The following is a 27,539-nucleotide window of genomic DNA, read 5'->3' on the forward strand; positions in this document are numbered from 1 at the left end:
GCTGAGTGTTAATTTGGGGCCCGTGACTCTGCAGTCAGGCCCTGGCCTCCCCTCCCTGCCTCCCTCCCGGCCGCCCTGCGCCCGCCCCTCTGCCGGCCTGCACCGGCCGCCCTGCATCCACCCCTCTGCCGCCTGCACCGGGCAGCCTCCTGTGCCTCCGCCCCTCTGCCGCCTGCACCAGGCAGCCTCCTGTGCCTCCGCGCTGCTCTTCCTCTTGCCTCAGTGCCTTGCCCTCCACCTCACAGAGCCTCACCGTGTATCTGAAAGTGCCGCCTCTCCCCCCCGAACCTTCTTCATCTTCCTCCTCTCCCCACCCAGCGAGTCCTCTCTCCTGTCTGCACCTTCTTTGCATCTCTCAGCAGGTGTCAGGGTCGGCCCTACACCAGTTGGGGGGCCGGGGGGGCGGGGGGGGGGCGGGGGGCGTGCCCTAGGGTTATCGCAGCTCCGCCAGGGCCACAGCGGCCTGACTTTGTGTCCCTTGGCCGGTGCCCGCGCAGGGTGTGCTCACAGTGGGTTCGTTAAAGACCTGTAAGAGGAGCAGGAACTGCAGCCACACAGCGGGGCTTTATGCAGCAACGGGAAGGAAAGGGGCCGGTGACATGCCGGACGTTAGGCCAAGTGAGAGGAGCCCGTCTGCGCGATCCCATTGATGCCTATAGAGACAGAGCGAGTGGTGCCGAGGCCGGGAAGAGAGGAAACGGGGACATGGCGCCTGCTAGTGGGCATGAGGTTCCTTCTGAGGGGATGGAAATGCTCTAAAATTCATTGTGGTGGCGATGGTACAGCTCAAATAGACGGAAAGCCATCGAACTGTGCACGCTAAGTGGAAATTATGTGGTTAATTATACTTCAATGAAGCTGTTTTTAAAAATAAGCCATGTAGTGGATGGCTGTTTAGATAGCCAGCCGGAGAGAAGCGTAGAGGAAAGGTGGCACCTGCTAAGCTGTCACTTACGACCACTGGTGTTCGTGCTGTGGAACCGTTTCGGCAGCGACGCTTTTGAAGTTTGCAGTTAGGAAGGGAAGGTGGGGGACTGGCAGGCAGGGTTATGTCTTGACAACTCAAGGGGGATACTTTATTTCTAACGGCTGTTTTTTGTTTTTGTTTTTATCACCACAAACATCCTTCCTCAGTAAGGCTCTCATAGGCTCATCAAGTGACTTCAGGATAAAGAACTCGTCTGGGTTTGGGCCACTCTAGGGTTTTAAGTAACAAATACAAGGTCACTGCATGTGTTTATTGCTCATGCTCAACATGGGCAACCTCTGCTGGCTGATGTTCAAAGAAATTCAAATGCTGAAAAGAAGTTTTAAAGGGAGTATCTTAAAAGGCCTCAAGATTCTGGTGGTAAAAGCTCTGGTTTTCCCTAGAACTGTTAACTACCCTGTTGATCCCGCTTCTCTATTTGTCATCTGTAGAAAATAAAGTACATTTGCCTATTTAACAAACAGAAATGCGAATGTGCATGGTACTGAAGGGGAAAGCAGCTGTGTTTCATTTATCAAATAAACGACGATTTCATAATCCCAACGCTTTGCTGTTTTCTCCTGTGGTTGGTGGGCCTCACCCCTGTAGAGAGCCATTTCCTCTAAGGGTTTAGATTTCTAATGTGGGTGACTTTTCCATGTGCGTCACAACTAGGACCAGCGTTTTTTCTCTAATTATATCCAACACTAGAGGCCCGGTGCACGAAATTCATGCGGGGGCGGGGGGGGCGGGGCGTGGTGTCCCCTCAGCCCAGCCTGCACCCTCTCCAATCTGGGACCCCTCTGGGGGATGTCCGACTGCCGGTTTAGGCTCAATCCCAGGGATAGGGCCTAAACCGGCAGTCAGACATCCCTCTCACAATCCTGGACCACTGGCTCCTAATCTCTCGCCTGCCTGCCTGGTCGCCCCTAACTGCCCCCCCCCCCGCCAGCCTAATCACCCCAAACTGCCCCCCCCCCTGCCGGCCTGGTGGCCCCTAACTGCCACCCCCCCCCCGCCAGCCTGGTCGCCTCTTACTGCCCCCCCTTCCAGCCTTGTCTCCCCTAACTGCCCCCCCCTGCTGGCCTTGTCTCCCCTAACTGCCCCCCTCTGCTGGCCTGTTTGCCCCCAACTGCCCCCCCTGCTGACCTTGTTGCCCCCAACTGCCCCCCCTGCCGGCCTGGTCGCCCCTCACGGCCTCCCCCCACTGGCCTGGTCGCCCCACGCAGCCTGCTTGTCCAGTCATTTGGTCGTCCCTCACTAACCCCCCTGCCGGCTTGGTCACAGGCAGCCATCTTGTGAGGGCGTGAGGGCTAATTTGCATATCACCTCATTATATAGGATGTACAAACACGCGGTCTGGCACATGAAGTATGCAGCACAGAAACATTCAGAGCAAAGCTTGGCCATCCCTTTTCCCCCCGGAAACCTCACATACAGTTTGGTATTCATCATTAGAATCCCCTTTCTCCATATTTACATACCTAACTACAATTTATGCTTTATTTTTTCCTTTTCATTATAAAGCAAAACATTAAAAACCATGTCAAACACAGTGAATTACAAGGCAGACACCCTTGTCACTCCCACTCAGGTCAAGAACTTTTTTCCAGGTTTTTAAATGGTTGGTGCCGGGGTCCGACCCCAGCTGGTCCAGGGGTCCCCAAAGGTGTGGACGGAGTCGGCGAAGAAGGAAGGACACGGAGACAGTGTTCAGTTGATCAGCAGCCTAGCCAGGATCTCCAGCCAAGTTCTGGTCTCGATCTCCAGAGAGGCTCTGCTTAGGATCTCCAGCCAGGTTCAGTAGCCAGGTTCTAGTCAGGTTCTCTTGCCAATTTCTGTAGTCAGGTTCAGTCCAGGATCCCTTGCCATGTTCTCCCGCTAGGCTCTGTCTCTAGGCTCCGAGGCCAGTCCCGGTCCAGGATCCTCTGGCATGCTCTCGCCAGCGAAGTTCTTCTGTCTCTAGGCTCCGTGTAGGTTCTGTCTTCTGAATTCTGTCTCCTGAGTTCTGAGTGTTTCTGTCTTGTTACAACTGTATTTATACCAGTTGATTCAATCCTATCAATCTCTATTACAAAGGTTAGGGCGTTTCTTATCTCCATTCCAGGGAGAAAAGATTATGTAGTTTAAGCATGATTGTTCGTAGTTAAAGGGATTAATTACCCGCCTGGCACTTAGTTGAGGGGTTTTATTCCCTCCCTAACTTCAGGGGAAAATCCCTACCTGGGGATTCAACCTTTCTCGGAGTGGTGACTTTGGTTAAAACACAGCGCCAAGAAGGTGAGCAAACATATTAAGAACCGTATGCCATATATGCCAGGTCCCTTGAAACAGCAAGGATGGACCGGCTCCCGGCAAATTCCCCCTTTTTTATTTTTTAAAAGCAGGCATTAAAAAGAAAAACCTGAAATGCTCTCTTGTATCCATTTTAAGAGTAGGATTGGCGCTTTCTGCTATTACCTGAGTCCTGATCTATCATCCCAGGGAGAGCTTGCCAATCCTGCACTTTCCCAGGGTAGAAAGGCTGCAGTGGGGTTAAGGATAAGGCTCCTTGGGCCTACCTTCTCCCATGCCTCTACATTTACCTTTCCAGCACCTTTCCTTCCTCAGAAAAGCATGGACGTATTTCTTGTATAAAATGTTCTGTCTGACTGGGAGTAACCTTAATTCCTCTGCTAATAAGCATATATGTTAAAAGATCAATACGGAGTCTTTTTTCTTTAGACTCAGTATGGCACATCTTCTCAATCTAAGAATCAATACAGAGTCTTCTTTCTTTGGACTCAGTATGGCACATCTTCTCAATCTAAGTTCTGTACTATCCACCTTCTTACCCTACTTATCCTCTATAGGGGGGTCTGTAGCACCCTGGTGGAGTCCTATCCGTCCCGAGTGTGGGGTTCTCAATGGGGGGGGCTTACCTAAGGGAATCCTGTTCCAGGGGTTCCCAAAGGTGTGGACGGAGTCGGCGAAGACTATCCACCCTCTTCCTACGGTGGAGTCTGATCCGTCCCGAGTGTGGGGGTTCTCAATGGGGGAGGGGGGCTTACCTAGGGGAATCCTGTTCCAGGGGTTCCCAAAGGTGTGAACGGTGTCGGCGAAGACTATCCACCTTCTTCCTACGGTGGAGTCCGATCCGTCCCGAGTGCGGGGCGCTTACCTAGGGGTCCCTGTTCGGGCGCCATATGCCGGGGTCCAACCCCAGCAGGTCCAGGGGTCCCCAAAGGTGTGGATGGAGTCGGCGAAGAAGGAATGACATGGAGATCAGCGTTCAGTTGATCAGCAGCCTAGCCAGGATCTCCAGCCAAGTTCTGGTCTCGATCTCCAGAGAGGTTCTGCTTAGGATCTCCAGCCAGGTTCAGTAGCCAGGTTCTAGTCAGGTTCTCTTGCCAATTTCTGTAGTCAGGTTCAGTCCAGGATCCCTTGCCATGTTCTCCCGCTAGGCTCTGTCTCTAGGCTCCGAGGCCAGTCCCGGTCCAGGATCCTCTGGCATGCTCTCGCCAGCGAAGTTCTTCTGTCTCTAGGCTCCGTGTAGGTTCTGTCTTCTGAATTCTGTCTCCTGAGTTCTGAGTGTTTCTGTCTTGTTACAACTGTATTTATACCAGTTGATTCAATCCTATCAATCTCTATTACAAAGGTTAGGGCGTTTCTTATCTCCATTCCAGGGAGAAAAGATTATGTAGTTTAAGCATGATTGTTCGTAGTTAAAGGGATTAATTACCCGCCTGGCACTTAGTTGAGGGGTTTTATTCCCTCCCTAACTTCAGGGGAAAATCCCTACCTGGGGATTCAACCTTTCTCGGAGTGGTGACTTTGGTTAAAACACAGCGCCAAGAAGGTGAGCAAACATATTAAGAAAAGTATGCCATATATGCCAGGTCCCTTGAAACAGCAAGGATGGACCGGCTCCCGGCAGGTTGGACCTGTATTGCAAACCACATTCTTTTTAAATCCTCATTTGGATTTGGGTTGATGGGAGGCAGGTGTTCCAAGTTAAAGTTCATAGGTTTTTAAAAATAAAGTATTTTTTTATATATTTTTATTGATTTCAGAGAGGAAGGGAGAGAGAAAGATAGACACATCAATGATGAGAGAGAATCATTGATATGCTGCCTACTACACACCCCCTACTGAGGATCAAGCCCCAAACCCGGGCGTGTGCCCTTGACCAGAATGCGAACCCGGGACTCTCCAGTCTGCCGGCCGACGCTCTATCCACTGAGCCAAACGGGAAGTTCATAGTTTTAAAGAGCTGTCTGCAATGACCCACGCCACGTGTCCACACACGTGCTAGATCGACAGTGTCTTCCACAGAAGCACATGTTATCGCTAATCACAGGGTCCCATCACGTTTTCGCAGATTTTATTGTGGTTTCACACATGGTGTCGGATGCTGTGGTGTTGAGCCATGGTTGCTCACCAGGAAACCGGGGGGCATGGGCAGAAAACCAGCACGCCCGCTGCAACCCTAGAGCTCTGATCGCGGCTGTCTAGGCGAGGCCCTGGGACCTGGGCTCCTCGGGTGAGTCTAGTGAGCAGCCGGCACTGAGCGTCGCTGCTGGACAGCAGCTTCCCCGCAGGCGCAGGACCAAACCCAAGGTTCCTATCACGCCCACAGGCCTTGCTGACCAGACCAAGACACCTCGCCCTCGTCCCTCGCTCACCACCCTCCAGACACGGGAGCCTCTTTGCTGTTCTCAAACACACCAACTAAATTCCCATGCCAGGGCATTTGCCCTTGTCAGGACCCCTTTCCGGAATGTTCTTCCTCTAGGCATTTGCCCGTCTTGCTCCCTTACTCCATTCACGTCTCTACTCAAATGCCACCTCCTCAGAGGAGCCCTCCGGGGCCACCCATCTAAAATACCAGCCTTCACCGAACTCTACTGCCTTCCTCTGTTTATTTTTGCTTCGTAGCCCTTATCAACACTAGACCTTACATGTTATATATTTAGCGGTTTATCTGGCCTACATCAATGCCTGGAAAACAGTAAAAGCTTAGTAAATATTTCTGAACAAATGAAGAGTGGATGGGACTAGATGTAAAACAATGCAAGCTCTCACAGGTAGGAAGTGCTCGATAACTGTGAGTTTCTTCCCCAACTCACAGAAAGCCAGTTGCTTCCGCTGCCTTGTGACAAATTACTAAAAAACAGCGCCTCCTGCTGGAATTTGCATCTGAGTCCCAGAAGGCGTAGAAGCCCGCCAATGCCAATGCCAAGAAAGAAACACCCAGAGCAGCGATGGCGAACCTTGTGAGCTCGGCGTGTCAGCATTTTGAAAAACCCTGACTTAACTCTGGTGCCGTGTCACATATAGACATTTTTTGATCTTTGCAACCATAGTAAAACAAAGACTTATATTTTTGATATTTATTTTATATATTTAAATGCCATTTAAGAAAGAAAAATCAACCAAAAAAATGAGTTCGCATGTCACCTCTGACACGCGTGTCATAGGCTCGCCATCACTGACCTAGATATAGAAATAACCAGCACCTGCAAGGCCTTCTGATGTGCATTCGTGACAAATTCCCAAGAAGACGTTTCTGACGATTACAAAAGCCTTTGGTTGGTACCACATCTTCCAAAGCAGGTGCTTCCTGCTGCCCTGTGGCCAGGACCGGGAACTCCCAGACCGTATGCGATGACCTTCTTTAGTCAGAAGGAAAGTGCGGGCAGCTGGGCTTTCCTGGGGCCCTTTGACAGAACACCTGTGGTCATGGGACCAGGCTCCGGCACCGCCAGCGTCTCGGGCTTCCATTTCTTAGAAACGAGTAACAACTGGGGTGACTGTCTCGTTTGGTGGCTTCTGCGGGGGGACAGCTGAGAGAAGTGCCTACAGGCCACCTCTCCAGAGCCCAACCCTGTCTGACCTTGGTCCTCCCATCTGACAGCCCCTGCTCTTACCCGGTCACAGCTAGACCCCATGATTGGGTCTGAGCACTCACTAAACGTCTGTAAACTCCACGAGGGCAGGCTTTATCCATTATGTACCCCCGCCCCCAATACATTAATCCACATTTAACCCAGAGCAGATTACCAAATAGCTGGTGAAGGAAGGTAACAATCGCTAGCATTTACAGAGCACTCACTGTAGGCCGTGCACTGTAGGAAGCCCACACACTTCCCATACATCAGTTCATAGATTAGGGTGACCCACTTCTCCTGGGGTGCTCAGGACGGTCCCTGGAACTCCCTCATCCCCTGAGAGATAGGGACGGTTGGTCCCTGTATTCGTCAGATCAGGCTGCCATAACACTAGACCACGGACTGTAACACAACAGAAATGAATTTTCTCACAGTTCGGGGACCTGGAAGTCCAAGGTCAAGACGCCATCGGGGTGGTTTCTGGGGCGACCTCGTCCTGGCCTATCTGCTGCTCTCCCTGAGCAGAGGGTTGGTCCCCTCCCTTCTCAGAAGGCCCAGTCCCCTCCCAAGGCCCCTGGCTCCTGCGATGCCGGCTGTAGGGCCTCAATACTTACTGGTCACACATGGGTTGTTACTTCTAGTAGCTGAGTGGGCACACAGGCCTACCTCGTTTTATTGCATTTCACAGGTGTTACAGGTTTGAAGGCAAGAGCCTTCACCAGCAATAAGATCACACGCCGCTTCATTGCAATACTGTCTTTGTTGTGATGGTCTGGAGTTAAACCCCCAATTCTTCTGAGGTGTACCCGTACTAAGAATTCTTTCCAGGTTTGTAAACTGCCGGGGTCCAGGCCCAGCGGGTCCAGGGGTCCCCAAAGGTGTGGACGGAGTCGGCGAAGAAGGAAGGGCATGGAGACAGCGTTCAGTTGATCAGCAACCTAGCCAGGATCTCTAGCCCGGATCTCCAGAGAGGTTCTGCTTCGGATCTCCAGCGAGGTTCTGTAGCCATGTTCCCTCGCTAGGTTCTCCAGCCAGGTTCTGTCCAGGCTCTCCAGTCAGGTTCAGTGTCCAGGTTCCAGTCAGGTTCTCCTGCCAATCTCTGTAGTCAGGTTCAGTCCAGGATCCCTTGCCATGTTCTCCCGCTAGGCTCTGTCTCTAGGCTCCGAGGCCAGTCCCGGTCCAGGATCCTCTGGCATGCTCTCGCCAGCGAAGTTCTTCTGTCTCTAGGCTCCGTGTAGGTTCTGTCTTCTGAATTCTGTCTCCTGAGTTCTGAGTGTTTCTGTCTTGTTACAACTGTATTTATACCAGTTGATTCAATCCTATCAATCTCTATTACAAAGGTTAGGGCGTTTCTTATCTCCATTCCAGGGAGAAAAGATTATGTAGTTTAAGCATGATTGTTCGTAGTTAAAGGGATTAATTACCCGCCTGGCACTTAGTTGAGGGGTTTTATTCCCTCCCTAACTTCAGGGGAAAATCCCTACCTGGGGATTCAACCTTTCTCGGAGTGGTGACTTTGGTTAAAACACAGCGCCAAGAAGGTGAGCAAACATATTAAGAAAAGTATGCCATATATGCCAGGTCCCTTGAAACAGCAAGGATGGACCGGCTCCCGGCAGGTTGGACCTGTATTGCAAACCACATTCTTTTTAAATCCTCATTTGGATTTGGGTTGATGGGAGGCAGGTGTTCCAAGTTAAAGTTCATAGGTTTTTAAAAATAAAGTATTTTTTTATATATTTTTATTGATTTCAGAGAGGAAGGGAGAGAGAAAGATAGACACATCAATGATGAGAGAGAATCATTGATATGCTGCCTACTACACACCCCCTACTGAGGATCAAGCCCCAAACCCGGGCGTGTGCCCTTGACCAGAATGCGAACCCGGGACTCTCCAGTCTGCCGGCCGACGCTCTATCCACTGAGCCAAACGGGAAGTTCATAGTTTTAAAGAGCTGTCTGCAATGACCCACGCCACGTGTCCACACACGTGCTAGATCGACAGTGTCTTCCACAGAAGCACATGTTATCGCTAATCACAGGGTCCCATCACGTTTTCGCAGATTTTATTGTGGTTTCACACATGGTGTCGGATGCTGTGGTGTTGAGCCATGGTTGCTCACCAGGAAACCGGGGGGCATGGGCAGAAAACCAGCACGCCCGCTGCAACCCTAGAGCTCTGATCGCGGCTGTCTAGGCGAGGCCCTGGGACCTGGGCTCCTCGGGTGAGTCTAGTGAGCAGCCGGCACTGAGCGTCGCTGCTGGACAGCAGCTTCCCCGCAGGCGCAGGACCAAACCCAAGGTTCCTATCACGCCCACAGGCCTTGCTGACCAGACCAAGACACCTCGCCCTCGTCCCTCGCTCACCACCCTCCAGACACGGGAGCCTCTTTGCTGTTCTCAAACACACCAACTAAATTCCCATGCCAGGGCATTTGCCCTTGTCAGGACCCCTTTCCGGAATGTTCTTCCTCTAGGCATTTGCCCGTCTTGCTCCCTTACTCCATTCACGTCTCTACTCAAATGCCACCTCCTCAGAGGAGCCCTCCGGGGCCACCCATCTAAAATACCAGCCTTCACCGAACTCTACTGCCTTCCTCTGTTTATTTTTGCTTCGTAGCCCTTATCAACACTAGACCTTACATGTTATATATTTAGCGGTTTATCTGGCCTACATCAATGCCTGGAAAACAGTAAAAGCTTAGTAAATATTTCTGAACAAATGAAGAGTGGATGGGACTAGATGTAAAACAATGCAAGCTCTCACAGGTAGGAAGTGCTCGATAACTGTGAGTTTCTTCCCCAACTCACAGAAAGCCAGTTGCTTCCGCTGCCTTGTGACAAATTACTAAAAAACAGCGCCTCCTGCTGGAATTTGCATCTGAGTCCCAGAAGGCGTAGAAGCCCGCCAATGCCAATGCCAAGAAAGAAACACCCAGAGCAGCGATGGCGAACCTTGTGAGCTCGGCGTGTCAGCATTTTGAAAAACCCTGACTTAACTCTGGTGCCGTGTCACATATAGACATTTTTTGATCTTTGCAACCATAGTAAAACAAAGACTTATATTTTTGATATTTATTTTATATATTTAAATGCCATTTAAGAAAGAAAAATCAACCAAAAAAATGAGTTCGCATGTCACCTCTGACACGCGTGTCATAGGCTCGCCATCACTGACCTAGATATAGAAATAACCAGCACCTGCAAGGCCTTCTGATGTGCATTCGTGACAAATTCCCAAGAAGACGTTTCTGACGATTACAAAAGCCTTTGGTTGGTACCACATCTTCCAAAGCAGGTGCTTCCTGCTGCCCTGTGGCCAGGACCGGGAACTCCCAGACCGTATGCGATGACCTTCTTTAGTCAGAAGGAAAGTGCGGGCAGCTGGGCTTTCCTGGGGCCCTTTGACAGAACACCTGTGGTCATGGGACCAGGCTCCGGCACCGCCAGCGTCTCGGGCTTCCATTTCTTAGAAACGAGTAACAACTGGGGTGACTGTCTCGTTTGGTGGCTTCTGCGGGGGGACAGCTGAGAGAAGTGCCTACAGGCCACCTCTCCAGAGCCCAACCCTGTCTGACCTTGGTCCTCCCATCTGACAGCCCCTGCTCTTACCCGGTCACAGCTAGACCCCATGATTGGGTCTGAGCACTCACTAAACGTCTGTAAACTCCACGAGGGCAGGCTTTATCCATTATGTACCCCCGCCCCCAATACATTAATCCACATTTAACCCAGAGCAGATTACCAAATAGCTGGTGAAGGAAGGTAACAATCGCTAGCATTTACAGAGCACTCACTGTAGGCCGTGCACTGTAGGAAGCCCACACACTTCCCATACATCAGTTCATAGATTAGGGTGACCCACTTCTCCTGGGGTGCTCAGGACGGTCCCTGGAACTCCCTCATCCCCTGAGAGATAGGGACGGTTGGTCCCTGTATTCGTCAGATCAGGCTGCCATAACACTAGACCACGGACTGTAACACAACAGAAATGAATTTTCTCACAGTTCGGGGACCTGGAAGTCCAAGGTCAAGACGCCATCGGGGTGGTTTCTGGGGCGACCTCGTCCTGGCCTATCTGCTGCTCTCCCTGAGCAGAGGGTTGGTCCCCTCCCTTCTCAGAAGGCCCAGTCCCCTCCCAAGGCCCCTGGCTCCTGCGATGCCGGCTGTAGGGCCTCAATACTTACTGGTCACACATGGGTTGTTACTTCTAGTAGCTGAGTGGGCACACAGGCCTACCTCGTTTTATTGCATTTCACAGGTGTTACAGGTTTGAAGGCAAGAGCCTTCACCAGCAATAAGATCACACGCCGCTTCATTGCAATACTGTCTTTGTTGTGATGGTCTGGAGTTAAACCCCCAATTCTTCTGAGGTGTACCCGTACTAAGAATTCTTTCCAGGTTTGTAAACTGCCGGGGTCCAGGCCCAGCGGGTCCAGGGGTCCCCAAAGGTGTGGACGGAGTCGGCGAAGAAGGAAGGGCATGGAGACAGCGTTCAGTTGATCAGCAACCTAGCCAGGATCTCTAGCCCGGATCTCCAGAGAGGTTCTGCTTCGGATCTCCAGCGAGGTTCTGTAGCCATGTTCCCTCGCTAGGTTCTCCAGCCAGGTTCTGTCCAGGCTCTCCAGTCAGGTTCAGTGTCCAGGTTCCAGTCAGGTTCTCCTGCCAATCTCTGTAGTCAGGTTCAGTCCAGGATCCCTTGCCATGTTCTCCCGCTAGGCTCTGTCTCTAGGCTCCGAGGCCAGTCCCGGTCCAGGATCCTCTGGCATGCTCTCGCCAGCGAAGTTCTTCTGTCTCTAGGCTCCGTGTAGGTTCTGTCTTCTGAATTCTGTCTCCTGAGTTCTGAGTGTTTCTGTCTTGTTACAACTGTATTTATACCAGTTGATTCAATCCTATCAATCTCTATTACAAAGGTTAGGGCGTTTCTTATCTCCATTCCAGGGAGAAAAGATTATGTAGTTTAAGCATGATTGTTCGTAGTTAAAGGGATTAATTACCCGCCTGGCACTTAGTTGAGGGGTTTTATTCCCTCCCTAACTTCAGGGGAAAATCCCTACCTGGGGAAAACAACCTTTCTCAGAGACCTTGGTTAAAACACATAGTGCCAAGAAGGTGAGCAAACATATTAAGAACAGTATGCCATATATGCCAGGTCCCTTGAAACAGCAAGCATGGACCGGCTCCCGGCAGTAAACCAAACCAGGGACCCAATTAGGGCTCATGACTTCATTGCAGGTGAGTCTCACTGAAGGTGGGTCTTACCAAAGGTTAAAATCCGGGTGAACGGCAGGGGGCAGCAGAGAATGTCATTTCTGCCAGAAGGTACCCTGTAGGCGAGGGCTCTTGGCACCTTTTGCTGGAAACTCAAACTGAGCTCTCTGACACATGGCCGGTGCCGCCCTCCTCTCTCCTTCCTGTGGTGATGGGGGACAGAGGATGTTTAGGGGAGCCCGCTATGAAAGGGAAACTTAAGGGAAACATTTTCTTGACTCAGCACTTAGGACAGGACAGTCCCCAGGCACAAAGGCCGGCCACAGGGAAAAACCCTCCGACTCCCACACATGTAGAAAGCTCTTGGGGCTCCAGAACATTCGGCCTTAAGAAGCACAAGGCCTGCTCTAACTGGTTTGGCTCAGTGGATAGAGCGTCGGCCTGCAGACTGAAGGGTCTCAGGTTCGATTCCGGTCAAGAGCATGTACCTGGGTTGCGGGCACATCCCCAGTAGGGATGTGCAGAAGGTAGCTGGTCGATGTTTCTCTCCCATCGATGTTTCTCTCTATCCCTCCCCCTTCCTCTCTGTAAAAAATCAATAAAATATATATATTTTTTTAAAAAAGCAAAAAGCACAAGGCCGTTTGTTCCAGGGTCGCAGAATCGTGACATAGCTGACCTGACCCCTGTTCCTTTTGAGTCATTAAACACAGCAGTGGGGCCCGGCTGGCGTGGCTTGGTGGTTGAGCGTCAATCTGTGAACCAGGAAGTCACGGTTCGATTCCCGGTCAGGGCACATGCCCAGGTTGCAGGCTCGATCCCTAGTGTTGGGTGTGCAGGAAGCAGCCGATCAATGATTCTTTCTCATCATTGATGTTTCTCTCTCTCTCTGTCTCCCGTCATCTCTGAAGTCAATAAAAATATATTAAAAACAAACAAACACATCAATGGAGCCTACAAGTCTCATTGGAACAAACCACCCTTTACATCTAATAAAGGTGCTGATGGCTCTGAATCACCAGGGGTTCGCAGATGTGGGAACGTGAGACAGAAAGCCATCCTGGTCACACTGCAGGGGGTGCTGGTCACAGGCCTCAGAGCCCCAGGAGGCCCGGGCTCCCTCTCTCTCCTGTTTACTGCCTGTGATCAGGTTGGACACAGAGCCCCTGGCACAAGGGCTCTCTCTAGCAAGCCTGCACGCCTTCTGGCACCACACGATGGAGGCAAGTGGAAGGAGAAATGCTTTTCCTTTCTCTGGAGGCCTCTTGGAGAAAGGGGGGCGGACATGGAGAGGGTTCGTGTTTAATGTGAATGAACTTTGAGGTTTGTAAGACGGAAGAAGTTCTGGAGATGGATGGGGAGGATGGTTGTACAGCAGCTCTTAATGCCACTGAACTGTGCACTTACCCTGGCTAAGTGGTCAATTTCGTTATGTGTGTTTCACCACCATTAAGCATAAACAAAATGGGCTGCCCATTCTCTGCCAACCTGTTCTGCTCTCCAGCACCGCCACTAGCCACTCCTCACACCCTCCTCTGCCCCCCAAGCCAGCTACCCCTCAAGATGAAGCACTGACCCCTGCATGCAAGCTTCACAGCTAATCACCATGACCTTGGAGGGGCCAACACTGGATGCCCACCGGCAATGGGGCGTGCGGAACGCGCATCCACGGGGGAGGGCAGAGCATCACAAGGCCCTTGCAGGAGGCCCTGGCTCCTTCTAAGGCGGTGAATGCGTTGCATCTTTTCTGTTCAAGCCTTTGAGAGCAGAGCTTACCAGCCTCTCCTCCCTGCACACGGCCCCTGTTGACCATCCAGGCCAGCCCTGGGGTGTCCATCTTGGGTTTCAAGAGCACCATTGCCTCTCTGAGGCCCTCCAGAATCCCCTTTGCCCTTGGCCCCTATACAATGCTCACCAGCACATGCTTGCTTCTCACTATGTGAAGGGAGACAGTGCAGCCTGGTGGTTAAGAGCCAGGTCTTTCTGCTCAGTCCTGCTGGGGTTCAAATCCTGGCTCAGCCAACTGGCCTTGGGCAAGGTACATAAGCTGGTTATTCTTCAGCTTTCTTATCTCTAAAACAGGGGTAACGAGACCTTCCGTAGTACTGTTATCAGAATGAAATGGAGTTAACCCATCCAGTCCATTAAGCATTGGCATTGAGACACGGGTTTGTGTAATGACTGGCCAGAGACCAATTGGTAACCACCCTACCTGGCCGGCCCAGCAGTTTTATTCAGCCACTAGCTGACATGACCATGTATATGTATATATGTATGCATATCACACATATGTGTAGATATACTGTATACCCATGTCATATGTATGTGTAGGTATGATGATGACCATTAACAGATAAGACAGGGGTACATACATTCTCCTTTTCCACCCGGACCTGTCACTGAACTGGCCAGCTCTGCCCACAGTAAGCACAGGATGCCTGTCTGCAGCAACAACGTCATGTTGGAAGGAGCCCGAGGAAGCAAAGCAAAGAGAATCTCCATCTCAGCCTCAGCAGGAGAACACAGCTCAACCGGCCATCTACCGAAGCAGTCTGTGCTCGCGCCAGCAGCCCAGATACTAGAACTGGAACAGCTATTTAAGCAATCCACCCTAAAAACTCACACAGTCGTGCTGGTTCGCCCGGGGGGTGTGGCTCAGTGGTTGAGCATCGACCCATGAACCAGGAGGTCACAGTTCAATTTCTGCTCAGGGCACAGGGGCTCTATTCCCAGTAGGGGGTAGCCAACAAATGATTCTCTCTCATCACTTATGTTTCTATCCCTCTTCCCTCTCCCTTCCTCTCTGAAATCAATTTAAATTTTTTAAAAAAATATATATGTATATATGTGATCGTGCTGGTTTAAATGTAAAAGGGATAATTGCTTGGATAACAAGACACCGCAAATGCTCAAGTTGCACAAACATACAGGGATCCTTTGTTTTTCACTCTCCACGTACCTGCAAAGTCGCCATCCTGGTTAAACGCACACATCGACAGGTGAACAGATTCTATTTCTACCAAGGAGTTTCCAAGCAAAGCCGCCAGCACGACCCACTTCCCTTCTCTCTCCCCCCCCCCCCCCCCGCCCCCGACATGGAGGCTGCTCTCAGGCTGTGAGCTTGGTCTCCTGTGAGCTCCCCTTACACGGCACTGAAATGTCTCTTCAGACTCATCCTGTGCTAAGTCATCTCCTGTATTAGGCTGCAAGATCACTTCAGAAAGGGGTACCTCAGCTCAAACTTAGAGATGGAAGGCACTAGACATTGTGGGGATACAATATCCCAGCAGTTTTGAGGAAATGATTCGGAAATGAAGCTGTAAGTCAGGTATCAGCAAAATTTACCTCAGTCATATAATATGCATAAAAGCAATAAGATTTTTCTAACTTTTATTTAAAAGACATTTTTATTGATTTCAGAGATGACAGGAGAGGGAGAGAGAGATAGAAACATCAACGATGAGAGAGAATCATTGATCGGTTGCCTCCTGCACACCCCCTACTGTGGATGGAGCCCACAACCAGGGCATGTGCCCTAACCAGGAATTGAACCGTGCCCTCCTAGTTCATAGGTTGACGCTCAACCACTGAGCAACACCACCAGGACCCAGTAGCATATTTTGGAGGCAGGGGTATAGGTAGGACCATGTTATCTGTGTTGGGTGAAATATCTCCAAATATCTTGAGTTCAGGTCCCCCATTATCCTAAGTAAACCAATAAGGCCAAAGTGGGAAGAAGGAATTAAAATTGAAATTACTTTTAAAATAAAAATTCCTGAGGTCCCTGCTGCCACCCCAGGTAGGGCAGGGTGACTGCATGCTCTTGCCAGGAGGCGGGGGACGTGGCCTCCAAGGCCCCTCGGGGCTGGCACTGGGGCGGGCAGTCTGCCAGGGGGAGAGGGGACAAGTGCCAGGGAGGAGACACAGACAAGCCCTTGATTTTTTTTTGTTTTATTGCTTAAAGTATTACAAATGTCTCCTTTTTTCCCCCGCCCTTGACAATCCCCTGGCCTCCCCTACCCCCCAGTGTCTTATGTCCATTGGTTATGCTTACATGCATGCATACAAGTCCTTCGGTTGATCTCTTACCCCCTCCTCCTGTCCCCCAACCCTCCCCGGCCTTCCCGCTGCAGTTTGACAGTTTGTTCGAGGCAGCTCTGAAGCCCTTGATTTTTGTCACAGCTTGTGCTTTCATTGCCCTTGGACACACACGTACACACACACCTGTGCACGCGTGTGCACACACACACTAGACTCCTGACCCATTCCTCGGGCCCGAGAGCAGCACAGCCTGTGCAGTGGCACCTGGTCCTCTTGGTTCGCTCAGCCCTGCGATGCTCACCAGGGCGGCCGCCTCGGGAAAGTCCCCAGAGCTGGGCCCCGTGATAGGCCGGCTTGTCTGACGTGGGATTTCTACAAACAGGTCACTCGGGAGGCTGCAGGGGGCTGGAAAGAGACCCCTAGGGCTGGGGGTCCGTCAGCCCCGAGTTCAAGCCTCACTGTGACTTCTAACTGGCTACGTGACCTTGGGCCAGTGAGCTGCCCCATGAGGAGCTGGAGCCGTGACCCAGAGTGCCTTAGGCGGTGACTTGCGGGACTTGGGAACCACACTCATCCCTTAGTGGAGGGCAAGCATAGGTGGGCTATCAATACACCTGGTTGGCAAACACCAGTGAGTGCTTTCTAAGGGAATCGACGGGCTGTGTGCATACATGTGTATATACATGTGTATGTATGTGTGTTGTGCATACAGATAAACATAGTCCCTCCTCTCTCTCTGGTTGGTTGATAAACATTTGGCTGGATGCTTCCTTTGCAAGGTTTGTCCGACGATTTTCTAATTTTCTGACTTTGCTGTTCTCCCAGGGAGAGCCCCTCTGGTGCCACAGGCGATCCCACACTCTCCGCAGGCAGACCTCGGCCCTGAGCTGTCACTTGGATGTTTCCCACCCCCCAGATCACACAGCTCCCAGGCCAGGGTAGAGGTGGGGCCCTGGAGCTCCCCGGGGCATGGTTCGGCTGCCCCCTCACCAACAGGACCCAATGGTACTGCCCAGGGGGGCCCACCACCTGGGATGGCTGGGTATGTGAGCGAGACATCAGAGTTGGAAGCAGCTGAGGGAGTGAGGGATAGGACACGGGGAAGAGAGAGGGGGATGCCCAGCATGGTCTGGGGGAAGGGGACAGAGGTGATGAGAGGAGGCGCACAGAGGCTTTGGTGGAGGAGGATGGTGAACCGTGTGCTGAGCATTTTGAGTTGGAGGTGTCTGGGGACATCCAAGCTGGAAACAGACCTGGAGGTTCCCAGGAGTGGCTGGGGCTGGAGGTGTTTGGAGCCTTCGGGAAGATTGCAATGAAAGCTGTGGGTATGTACGCGCTTGTCTCAGGCTGGAGGGGTGGGGGTGATAGAGGGCTGGGTGCACCCTGAAGTGGCCCATGGAGAGGCTAGACCGCAAAGAAATGCTGTAGCTGGTGTGGAGGCTGAGGGAGGGGAGGGTCAGAAAGGAAGGCCACCCAGGGTGGATGCCCAGAGGTGCCAGGGGGCCGAGGTGTAGGAGGCAGGCAGACCAGTTGGCAAGCCCCTGCCAAGACCCAGGGACAGGGGTGTCTGGGGGACCTGGGATGAGAACAGTCAGCTAAGATGGGCAGGCAGAATCCAGACCCATTCCCAGGTTCAGGGGCGCCATCACCTGTGGTAAGTGGTGAGAGGGGTCCAGCCTGCACCACAGGCTTTTGGCTTCTGTGACTGACAGCTGGTGTGCTTGGGTAAGTAGGGAGCCCAGAGGAGCCAGGGAGAGTGGAGGAAGCCTGCAGCCCGGGCAGAAGGTCTAAGGCAGCCGACCTCAGGCCTGAGGCTCAGCAGTGGTCAGTGCTGGGGGAGCGCGTGGGTCAGCCCTGCAGAGGGGCCTGGAGGGAACTGCCTCCACGGTGGAACCTGGGAGTGAGCACACAGGAGCGTTCAGTGAGTGGTTGTGGAAGGAATGAGGGAGTGACAGAGCGACTGGCAAGTGTGAGCCCTGAAGAGCTGTCCCAGAGCGGGGAGAATCAGGGGACAGAGGCTGAGAGCTCTGAGGGGTGACTGGCCAGTGTCAGACCCTGCAAAAGCCAAAGGCGCAGGGGAGGCGGCCTGCAGGTTCCGCTGCTCAGTTTGGCTCCAGGCATTGGGGAGGGCAGCTCCCTGAGTGGCGGCTCCCCCCGCTGCAGGACCTCCGGAAAGAATGGGAAAGGAGGCGAGAGGAGGTACCTTACAGGAGAGGTTTGGTGAGGAAGGAAGGGGGCAGCTGGACAGAACACCATTAGATCAGGGGAGGGGATGGCTACATGCCTCCCACCCTCCCTCCTCCTTCTGACACTTCCTGGTTGAGTGGCCTTGGAAAAATCCAATGGATCACTTTAAGCTGAGCTCCTGTTGTGATACAAATCCCATATCAAAATGGGATTCAACTAAGAGTGTAAAATAAACACTTGCATGGTAAACAGGAAACCTCGCTGTCCCAAGCTCTGACCTTGTGGCAAAGTGAGCTGGTGGATTCCAGGGGCTGGGGAGACTGGGGGGCTGAGCAGGGAGCCCAGAGACCCTACACCCCCAAAACGCTGCCAGTGACAAAGTGGTGAGAAAAACTAGAACTCAATTCTACAACATCTCATTTTATTACAAACCCGTCCTTGTATTCCAGAATCAATGGCTATTTAATATACAACCCAAAGCACTTTGACAATTGACCATGTTAACATTTCTCAGTACTTTAGCTCTAACGGAGAAAATCTTTATAAAACCCCAATCACCAGGTTCAGTACCTCCCACGATGAGCACCTTTAGTAGCAAGAGGAAACAAAATGTGTCAGGAATCCGGCCAAACACACAGCAGCAGGTGAGACTCCTGACGCAAACAACTGACTCCTTATGTAATATAAACATGGAGGGTCCCCCAAGAATGGTACACAGGTCAGACTCCCGATAAACATGACTCCCTATGGAACATAAACACGGAGTGTCCCCCAAGAATGGTACACAGGTCAGACTCCCGACAAACATGACTCCCTATGGAATATAAACATGGAGTGTCCCCCAGGAATGGTACACAGGTCAGACTCCCGATAAACATGACTCCCTATGGAACATAAACATGGAGTGTCGCCCAAGAATGGTACACAGGTCAGACTCCCGATAAACATGACTCCCTATGGAACATAAACATGGACTGTCCCCCAAGAATGGTACACAGGTCAGACTCCCGATAAACATGACTCCCTATGGAACATAAACATGGAGTGTCCCCCAAGAATGGTACACAGGTCAGACTCCCGATAAACATGACTCCCTATGGAACATAAACATGGACTGTCGCCCAAGAATGGTACACAGGTCAGACTCCCGATAAACATGACTCCCTATGGAACATAAACATGGACTGTCCCCCAAGAATGGTACACAGGTCAGACTCCCGATAAACATGACTCCCTATGGAACATAAACATGGAGTGTCCCCCAAGAATGGTACACAGGTCAGACTCCCGATAAACATGACTCCCTATGGAATATAAACATGGAGTATCCCCCAAGAATGGTACACAGGTCAGACTCCCGATAAACATGATTCCCTATGGAACATAAACATGCAGTGTCCCCCAAGAATGGTACACAGGTCAGACTCCCGATAAACATGACTCCCTATGGAATATAAACATGGAGTATCCCCAAGAATGGTACACAGGTCAGACTCCCGATAAACATGACTCCCTATGGAACATAAACATGGAGTATCCCCAAGAATGGTACACAGGTCAGACTCCCGATAAACATGACTCCCTATGGAATATAAACATGGAGTATCCCCCAAGAATGGTACACAGGTCAGACTCCCGATAAACATGACTACCTATGGAATATAAACATGGAGTGTCCCCCAAGAATGGTACACAGGTCAGACTCCCGATAAACATGACTCCCTCTGGAATATAAACATGGAGTATCCCCCAAGAATGGTACACAGGTCAGACTCCCGATAAACATGACTACCTATGGAATATAAACATGGAGTATCCCCCAAGAATGGTACACAGGTCAGACTCCCGATAAACATGACTCCCTATGGAACATAAACATGGAGTATCCCCCAAGAATGGTACACAGAGGTTAGACTCCCAACAAACATGAATGACTCCCTATGGAATGTACATCTAGGGTGGTCCAAAAAATGTGCACACCGTGAAAAGAAATAATAAATCAACTCCCGAAGGAATAGAATGGCTGCCTTTTGAACATATAGGGCGCCCCTCCCCCCCCCCCACCATGTACATACAGGTGAGACTCTGGTGGAAGAGAATGACCCCCAATGGAACGGATTGTAGAGTTCCAAAAAAATGTGCACACACTTTTAACAGCTGACAATTCACTGAATTTTCACCTTTTCATGTTTAACTCATTTGAAGAAATGGGTGAAGCCAGACTGAGCTTTGAACAAAGAAAATTTCTGCACTAGGCCTTTTATGGGGACACATAAAAGATAAAAGTCGACGGCAGACAACAGACAACGATGAGGAGTCCAGGGCAGCTATGGAGAGAGATACGCACACACACCCACCGCAGGAACAGTTCTTGGTGTTGGCGCCTCCATCGCTCGCCTCAGTTCTGGCGCTGCTGCTGAGGAAGCAATGGAATCGCAAACACCGAGAGCCGCTGCTCTGTGTGTGCGCATCCTCTCTCCACAGCGGCCTCGGTGCCTGCACTGTGGCCCGTTCTGTACCAGACACCTCATCCTTTGTGTGTCCCCAGAAGCAAGTCCAGAGGATACATCTCCTTTGTTCAAAGCTGAGTCTGGCTTCACCCATTACGTCAAATCCGTTAACCCTGAAATGGAGTGAAAACTGAGTTATCAGCTGTGAAAGTGTATTTACATTTGGGGGGACACCCTGTAGTATATATATATTTGGGGGGACACCTCAAAGCACATCTATTTCACGAGGGTGAACACATGTATGTAATAGATTAAATTTGGTTTCTACCCCAGGAAGTCACTCAAGGAGTAATAAAGTCTCATGCTTGATGGGGACACTGGGGCGCTGCAGCCACTTTCAAATCAGGCTGCACCTGCCTCTCGCACACGCTCCCCTCTGCACACTGTGGACACTTGCTGGGAGGGGGCGGGCAGGGCTTTTCTTGCCCCATCGCCCAGGCCGGGCAGACCCAGTGTTTACAGAAAAGTGAGCAGGTGGCCCAGGAGCCAGCTGGAGAGAGGCAAAGCCTGAGGCCACCTGCCTGGAAGACCGCCCTGGCCTGAAGGACATGGGGCCCAGGCCTGGCTTGGCAACGCTCTGGGTTAACAGTGAGCCTGACACCAGGGTCCACCAGGACCTCAAGGTCTTGTCGTTTGGCTGGTCTGGGCGTCTCCTGGGACCACCAGGCTTCTGGGAGAGGGAGGCGGGAGTCCGGGCCACGAGGCCCAGCCTGAGAGAGTGCGTGCGTGCGTGTATCTGCTCACCCGCACACGCACTCGCACACGCACGCTTAAATGGAGGTGAAGTAGCTAACACGTGTCCTAAGGGGCACGCTCACAGAGTGGCGGCCTCGGGGATGTCGGTCTGTCATTGCAGTGTGAGCATCCCCAGGCCAAAGTGCATTTGTTCACAAGATTCCAGTGGCTGGAGGGTCAGACAGGAGTTCCACATATGGGGGTGTGACCCTTAGGGCTGTCACAGCATCCTCACTAACGGGACAAGTGGAAGCAGCACGGGAACCCCTTTCCTCGTTCTACAGCCGCTCCGGGCACCGCAGGCGGATGGGAGAGGAGGCCGTTGTCCTCAGAGGCACGTTGGTAGTTTGAAGGCTCGGGAGCTGCTTTGGGGTCAGGAGGAGGGGCCACTATGGGTCCTCTGGCCTTTCCGTACGGGTCATTGGTGGTTTTCCTTTTTTTTTTTTTCTTCATAAATGAGGGAGGGTATTTGGTGAGGAGCTGGTAAAGGGAAAGGAATCTGAGTGTCTGGGAAAGGGAGAGCCTATTTAGAAGGGGGTGGGATGTCCGAGGATGACCAGCACTGAAGGCGCTTCCACATAGACGGGCGGGCCGCTGGTGACTTGTCTGTCTTCTTCCTTTTTTTCTTTTTGTGCCGAGCGGCTACGTTGTTATCTGGAGATAACCCAAGAGAAGAAGGAAAAAAGAAAACAACAGAAAACACGAAATAAATGAACTGAATAATAACAAATGATGCTACATTCGCTAACCATACTCGGGAAACCAGAATCCTGTCCAGCCCAGGAGAGATGGAAACAATACCCACGGCACAACCAGAATCAGGACTCGGTGAATCATTTAGGCTCCGACTCCATTTAGTTAATTCAGTGGCACCCTTGTGCCAATGCTTTACTTAGCACGTGAGAAGTCTATATTGCTCTAGGAGCTGATGTGTTAAACCATTTTTCAGTTTCAATGTGTTAAATTATTAAAAAAGATGTTTATTAATTTAGGACCTGCCTTTTCATACTCATCCTTTTTAAAAGTGTTTTTATTGATTTCAGAGAGAGAAGGGAGAGAGAAATAGAAAGATCAATGAGGTTTCTATCATGGATTGGCTGCCTCCTGAAGGTCCCCTCCTGGGAATCAAGCCCACAACCCAGGCACGTGCCCTGACCAGGAATCAAACCGTGACCTCCAGGTTCATGGGACGATGCTCAACCAACTGAGCTGCACCAGCTGGGCTTACTCAACCCTTTTCATGACAGGCTTCCTGACACCTTGGTGACACACACTAACTCCTGCTCCTGTTCAAAGACCTTGGAACACGTAACGGTATGTTTCTGTAGTAAAACTGTCGACCTCAACTCTTCACTAATACTTTTTTTTCTTAAATCCTCACTGGAGGATATTTTTTCCATTGATCTTTAGAGAGAATGTGGAAATGGGGGAGGAGACAGAGAGAGAGAGAGAGAGAGAGAGAGAGAGAGAGAGAGGGGGGATAAGTTTGAAAATAATGAGAGTACCTACCTCTGCCAAAATAGCTAGAGCTCTACCTCTTTTGGATGCCAAAACACCCTCAACATCAGAAATTATTCCTGTTTAGTCCTAGCTGGTTTCGCTCCGTGGGCAGAGCATAGGCCTGCGGACTCAAGGGTCTCAGGTTTGATTTCGGCCAAGGGCACATGCCCAGGATGCGGCTCAATCCCCAGTAGGGGGCGTGCAGGAGGCAGCCAATCAATGATTCTCATTATTGACGTTTCTATCTACCTTATCCTTCCTCTCTGAAATCAATAAAAAATATATTTTGAAGTAATATTCCTGTTTAGATTCCTACATATCCTCGACTCTAAACCTACCCTCATGGCCTTTAAATCATAGTCTGACCAGAGCAGACAATTGGTCTAACTTTCTGAGCATGTCATGTACATGAACATAACTGATTCACCCGATTTCTGATTAAGGATTCAAGTCCATAGAGCAGCGGTTCTCAACCTGTGGGTCGCGACCCCTTTGGGGGTCGAACGACCCTTTCACAGGGGTCGCCTAAGACCATCGGAAAACACATACATCATTACATATTGTTTTTGTGATTAATCACTATGCTTTAATCATGTTCCATTTGTAACAATGAAAATATATCGTGCATATCAGATATTTACATGACGATTCATAACAGTAGGAAAATTACAGTTATGAAGTAGCAACGAAAATAATTTCATGGGTGGGGGTCACCACAACATGAGGAACTGTATGAAAGGGTCGCGGCATTAGGAAGGTTGAGAACCACAGCCATAGAGGCACCTTGGTTACTTCTTTCCCCACAGCGCCATCTGCTGACCACAGCTCCCACCACAGGATAAGGACCCACTACTCAATGCTGGGGCCCCAGGTGGGCTCAGCATCTTCAGGGACCAAAGCAGCTTGAAGTGCAGGCAGTGCTCACAGGGGTTAAAGTTCCGGCCCCGTATCTGTCAGACCCGGGTTCGAATCCCAGTTCCAACACTTACTCTCTGGGCCAATGCTTAATCCTGGCAAACCGCACTTTCCCAGCGCTGAACAGGGGACAGGAATGGTGCCGACCTCACCCGGAAGTTAGAACCAAAGGCGATAGCTAGAGCGGGTCAACTGCCTAAAGGGTGCTGAGCCCAGGAAGCACCATTGCACGGCTGCCGTTACCCACATTTAACAATGACCTGCTCATTCATGGACCTCAACGACAGTTTGGATCAGTCGAGCATTTTTTTCTCTGAAAGGTTTGCCAACTCCATTAGGCTGATTATAGTCATTAAGTCAACTCAGACAATAACACAAGTTGAGGTGGTAAATGCCACAACATTTAAGGAGCCAGTATGAGAGCTTCATGATCATTTCCCTGCACGGGAGCTTTTGACCTAATTCACCTGTTGTAAAGACTGGGCATGCAAGCACTAGTCCCCAAACAGTGGGCATGCGTGTGCACACCTCATTTTAGCATCTCCAGTGACACACCCGGACTTGAAGTGGTGACTGCCACCTGGAGAGGCTTGTGCACACGTCACACTCAGAAGGCGGCTTGGCACAGGGCCTGGGCCCTGTCAGCTACTGGAACGCCAGCCGCTGAGAGCACACGAGTCTCAGGCACGGCCCTGGTCCTCAGAAAGCCCGAGTCCTTCATAAAATTTGCTTTCTCAGGGGGCTTGTTGGGCAGGTTTGTAGGTAAATAATGTACACAATGATATTTAAACGTGAATTTGAAGACGAAACCACGTTTAAGACGATGGCTTTGTTTAATCGATTGTAAAATGCACATTTCACCCCCAAACCTTACATCTCTGAAATCAGGATGCAGCTTCGAGCATCTCTCCCATCTCGGTCGGCGAGGTGGCAACTCAGACAAAATCATCACTGCCACCACCCATTCATTTCCTTTCTATGATCACATAGTCATATAGCTTACAACTGCCAGCCTCTTAGATCCGATGAAACATATGCAGCACATCAACTAGAAACCCATTTCGGAACCTCTGGCTCACTCCCACCCCAGCCCTAAATGACCAGGTACAGCGCCCCTTGGTGGGAGGACTCAAGGCCAGGAGGTGGGAGAAGAGAACCGCACCTGCTTTTCAGAGGGACAGAGAGCTCAGCCCCCGAGGCCCCCCTGAAGACCTTGCACGTGTCCATTACGTGTTAAATGCACCGGGATCTCCCTCCAGAAATGGCTCATCCCAGGCCTGGCAGATACAAGGAAACCCCAAAACTTACCCTCTTGGGCTCTCTCTGCGGTAACTGTATGGAGATCCGCTCTGGACATTCCAGGACCCACCACCTGTATGTGATGGGCGAGGCTTCTTGTGCTAAAGGAACTAAATTGTTCTGGGACGAAACTCCCACAGCACTGACATGGGTTTATATTTTCTATTTGGCTGTTCACATACCTAAGTGGGGAGCACACCCCCTTCAGGCGCCTGCACACGTGTGCACACCCAGCACGCCATCTCGTTGGTGCTGCCCCGTCCACGAGGGAGACCTGAGGTCCTCCCCTTCATTTCCCACCTGGAGCCAAGGCACTCCTCCTACCTTTGCCCACAGGCACACTGGGGGTGTCTCGCTCTTCCATCCGGTATGAGCATGATGGCGTGGCCTCCAGGGGCCCGGGAGGGCGGTCTGGGGTCAGCTCCGCTGGTTCTCTTGTGCTTTTGTGTTTGAATAGTCTGATAACGGCTCTGGCTCCGATCCAGCGCTTTTTCCTATTAGAAGTAGAGGCTTAGGACTCTGCCAACCCTCACTGTCCCTCCATCCGGGCAAGTGGCTGTAAATCTGGGGTTCAGAAGGATGGAGCTCTTCGCCAGCACCATGATCTTTGTATGCGGGGCTCAGGGGGTAGAACACAATTTGCAGTGAATTCACACAGACCCCACTCTGGACCTGCCATAGAGGGGAAGATGAGGGCCCAACAAACTGGTCACTGCTCTAGATGCTACGGCTTTCCCCGCTCATGAGAGAGCAAGCGTTCTGTTCTGTGCCAAAGTTACTGCCATTAAATCAACTCACTTCCTGGGAGCAGGATCCTTGGGTTCGTAGGCGTCCAGGACTGTGTCCTCCTCCTCTCTGTAAATAGAGGAGAAAGAGAAGCAATCTGGTTTTTAAAATAAAACACGTAAATTGACTCAGCCCAGCCTGGGACCTGGTCCAGAAGGGCCGGCATTTTCCTGGGAATCAGACATCACGGTGTCCATGGCCTTGTGATTGCTGAGTCAGGAACACGGGGATGAAAGCTCGTGATGTGGGTCCGGGAACCCTAACACGTGGAGGAGACCTGCTGAAGCACCGAGGATCAGGCTGAGCGTCGTCTCAGGAGAGCAAGCCCCAAACTATGTGGAACTCAGGGTCGGAAACCCGTGGGCCTTGACAGCTCAGACCCTGCTTTCCTTGCTGGGAAATGAGTCCCCTGGGTCGAGGCAGCTGCTCAGACTGTCAGTCATGAAGCTACCGAGGTAGATGGAAACATTGTCCTGGGGTAAGGATTAAAAAAAAAGATTAAAAAAGGAATGACCTGGCAGCCCGGGCCTGCCCCCCCGCTGACAGCCCTCAGCGGGTGTGTGTTCCCCACCAGGGTCTGCTCTGACGCTGACACTCCTTCCCCACCGGCTGGACCCGCCTGGCCCTGGAGGCACCTGAGTCTGTAGCCCCCAATACATATTAGAACAAGGCTGTGGGAAGGAGGGCTTCATGTGGCCGTGCCTCTGGGTTGAGACAAGACCTGGATTTGAATCCTGACTGGGCCACTAACTAGGAGCATGAACTTGAGCAAGTTATTGAATCTCTCTGAGCCTCTTTCCTCATCTTTTTTTTTTTTAAAGAGGAATAACAATAATGCAGTTAATTCTCATGGTTCACAGTATAATGTCCTATCAAACCACCGAGAACACTCATTTAGTGGACACTGAAACTGTCCCCCCCCGGTTCCTGTGAGTCTCAAATGCCGCTCCTTTATTCGCCATGAGGCTCAGCGCAGACTTGCACTTGGGGACACTGGACAGCACTGCAGCACTCCACTTAGGGGCCATTTCAAACAGCGACATCGCCACCAAAAAGCACGAAAATAGAACTCCATGGCACTCAATGGGCCACAGAAGGGACACTGGTTTGCAGTGTGAGAGCTGAAACAAGGCAGGAGCCAAAGGTCTTGTTCAGCCTCCCCTGCAATGTGCCCATCGGCGACTCCAGTATCTCCCACTCTGGACAGGCCCATGAAAGGCTACCGCTACCGATTTGGGGGTTCACGTGCATTTCAGGGAGGAGGTGAATTCACCGAGAGGGAATGCGTGAATGCCGGGGACCGAGCGCCTCTCCCTGACGGGGTGGCTGGTGGTGGAGGATGAAGGGGCCCTCGCCCGATACAATCATCACCATCATCAAGGTGCAGGGGAGGTCACCAGGCCTAGACAATGCAGCATCCCAGTGTCGCTAGCCCACCCCTCCCGGCCACCAGCTGGCGTGCCTTTACCTGTGACCGTCCAGCTGTGACCATGACAGGGCTGGTAAAAATACACCATC

At 51.4% G+C, this 27,539-nt stretch overlaps 1 long non-coding RNA gene across 7 annotated transcripts; it reads right to left on the reverse strand.

Annotated features, from left to right (window-relative positions):
• Nucleotides 1–18,676: 18,676 nt before the first annotated feature.
• On the reverse strand, nucleotides 18,677–26,093 carry LOC132230324 (uncharacterized). Of its 7 annotated transcripts, XR_009451851.1 has the most exons (9): nucleotides 26,034–26,093; nucleotides 25,560–25,729; nucleotides 20,131–22,175; nucleotides 19,851–20,064; nucleotides 19,643–19,716; nucleotides 19,503–19,576; nucleotides 19,293–19,366; nucleotides 19,083–19,226; nucleotides 18,677–19,016 (listed from the first exon to the last, which is right to left on the reverse strand). It is a non-coding gene; the product is annotated as an uncharacterized LOC132230324 (long non-coding RNA). The 7 variants fall into 7 exon arrangements; XR_009451849.1 differs by lacking the exons at nucleotides 25,560–25,729; nucleotides 26,034–26,093 and having other exon boundaries at nucleotides 20,131–22,551; XR_009451853.1 differs by lacking the exons at nucleotides 25,560–25,729; nucleotides 26,034–26,093 and having other exon boundaries at nucleotides 19,851–19,994; nucleotides 20,131–22,550.
• Between the last annotated feature and the right edge of the window lie 1,446 nt (nucleotides 26,094–27,539).

This window comes from Myotis daubentonii, chromosome 1 (assembly GCF_963259705.1).
Source record: "Myotis daubentonii chromosome 1, mMyoDau2.1, whole genome shotgun sequence".
Classification (NCBI taxonomy): Eukaryota; Metazoa; Chordata; class Mammalia; order Chiroptera; family Vespertilionidae; genus Myotis; species Myotis daubentonii.